Source organism: Magnolia sinica, chromosome 1 (assembly GCF_029962835.1).
Source record: "Magnolia sinica isolate HGM2019 chromosome 1, MsV1, whole genome shotgun sequence".
Classification (NCBI taxonomy): Eukaryota; Viridiplantae; Streptophyta; class Magnoliopsida; order Magnoliales; family Magnoliaceae; genus Magnolia; species Magnolia sinica.
The window spans coordinates 30,812,277-30,814,997 of NC_080573.1; the positions used below are offsets into that span (position 1 = coordinate 30,812,277).

General features: G+C 39.0%; 1 long non-coding RNA gene across 1 annotated transcript; it reads left to right on the forward strand.

Moving 5' to 3' along the window:
- Positions 1–249: 249 nt before the first annotated feature.
- LOC131239660 (uncharacterized) lies at positions 250–945 on the forward strand. The gene is made up of 3 exons (XR_009168328.1): positions 250–384; positions 487–801; positions 885–945. It is a non-coding gene; the product is annotated as an uncharacterized LOC131239660 (long non-coding RNA).
- The last annotated feature ends 1,776 nt before the right edge of the window (positions 946–2,721 follow it).

Below are 2,721 nucleotides of genomic sequence, written 5' to 3' on the forward strand. Positions count from 1 at the left end.
TCATTATTTCATATCAATGTATGAATATTATAGTTACATCACACATTTTCCTCGTTACGTAGGCCATAGACCTATACCTAAGATACCTATCAGCGCGTCAGGATGATTGACCACGAGGTAGATAGGACTGCACATTCGTCTCATCGCTATTTACAGTAATGTGATTTTGAGGACCATAGTTATCTTTAAAATGTCATTAATCATTTCTATTTCTAACAATATTCAATGTATCAATAGCAGTATATGGAACAATAACTTGACCTACTGCGAACTTATGGCGCTGGGAACCATAAGGATCGTGGGACCATGAAGTCTGAAAGGTTATGTGAAGTGCTTATAGAAATGGTCGACTGTAACCCAAAACCTCTATGGAAGTATAATGTGGTAAGATCTTAGTTTCTTGCACATGTACATGGACTTAAATGATTAGGTCCAATTTTAGAAGGGCAATGCTTCAACTGTTGTCATATTTCTTGTGCTTCATAGGTGTACATCCCTCTTAATGCGAGGAGATAGCACTGGCTGATGGCTGCTGTTTATCCGAGGAAGAAAGAGGTCACTTTGTACGACAGCTTGAGTATCGAATTGGAAGAGAAAATTGAGTTGGTCGTCGCACATGTAACGGACGAACTAAGGTGGTTATTCCATGTTCTTGATGACGGATCAGTTAGGTGGGAGAAGTCATGGAATGTGAAGCCATCCACTAACAGGCCTACGCAACCTAACTCAGATGATTATGGCGTATACATGCTGAAATATATAGACTTCTTATGCAGTATGAGTGCAATTGACTTTACGCATGTAAGTATATATATTTATTTATTTACATTCAATTCTAATTACTTTGTACTTTGTTTTAATATTAGTTCATTCTGATTCTTTAGGAGAAAATTTCAAAATTTAGAAAGACGATTGCATATGACTGTTTGCTGCAGACAAGAGCAGATGCAGTTACCTTCCCAAAAAATTAAGGAGAAGAGACGTCAGGTAGACCAACGAAGAGAGCCAAACACTGATTTAATGTTGAATGATGAATGGATTGGTATATTTAATGTTTATTCTTCTTATTATGATCTATAATGGGTTAGTGAATGAGATGGGTCGTAATTGTCCGTGAACAATTTGAAGTTGTATTGCACTTTGGCTGTCAGCCACGTTTGTTGACATACACAATGGATCGTTGTTGTATATGTGTGGTTGAAGGTGCATGCCAAATACGATCCATATTATGGGGACAAACACGACCCATGTAATACTAGAACCACGACACATATCATCTTATAACCACAATCCTTCTAACATCATGCCACCACCTGTTTAAAACAATAACCACGGTCTATAAGAACAACGACACAGTCTGTATGACAACCACGAAACTATCATGTGATTTGATCCTGTGGTTCACATTAATGTTAGATCGTGATTATTGACCACGTTGGATCATGGTTGTCACGCACGTTTGTTCGTGGTTCACAACCACGACCCTAATCTGGTCCCCTGAAAAGCCTGCATGATATATATGTATATATATTATGGGAAGTCATGGAACTGAGTGTAGTACCACAACCCCTGAGCAAGAAAACCACAACTCATATGACACGAGAACGACAATCTGTAATAGCCTCCAAGCCATGATCCATATACCAACGGCCTGTGTAAGCAGACAACTACTGATTATGTACACGACATGGCTAGTGGATGGCTCGATGTTTATGTGTTTCATCCATGGCGTACATATTTCATGCTCTGCCGTACATGTTGAAAATACAATAGCGATCCAGGCAACATGACAAACACAATTCATATAACATGGTAAATACAACCCATATAACACATCAAGGATACTCTCCCTCTCCCTCTGAAGGGGTGGAGAGTTTTCTACCTCCTGTCGTATTTATTTATAGAGAGGTGTGGTTGAGTAGTTATCTTATGAGCTATAAGTGTATGGAAATCTGCCCATGCACATATTTTGATCTGTTCTCATTGAAGTGTATGGAAATCTGCCCATCAAAGCTAAGACATGGCATACGTATATATATATATGTGTGTGTGTGTGTGTGTGTGTGTGTGTGTCATTTGAGAAATTTGCAAAAAGAACAAATGGATCACTGGTCGTGTTAATATTGGTTGTTGTTGTCATGTTAATATTTTCGTGGTTCACATATGTAATCGTTTGTGGTTGTCATCCATCTCGGATCGTCATTGACAACCACAAAACTAAAAGAAACATGATCCATACGTCATAGAAAGCACGATCAATACCTCATGGTAGCTACGATCCCCATGTCATGGCAACCACGACCCGTTAAAGTGGTTATAAGGGTCATGTTTTCTTGTTATACTGTAAACTTAAGTGGAAGAAACTAGCAGAGTCTTGTGCATCATTGAGCTTCACTTCTGGCAGTTACTGTGTTATATGGGTCATGGTTGTAATGTTATAAGGATCGATGTTTCCATGTTATATTGTCGTGATTGTAATGTTATATGAGTTGTAGTTTCCATGTTATATGGATCGTGGTTGTCATGTTGACTTGATCGTGGTTGTGGTGCGCAAGATTTTGCAAGTTGTACAGGTCGTGGTTTTCATGACACCTGGAGTGGTTTCCATGTTGTATGGGTCGTGTTCCTCATAAGGTTGTGGTTGTTGAATACGATCCAACATGCACGACAACCACGATCCACGACAACTGTGCACCACAACAAATTTAACAAGTATATTGT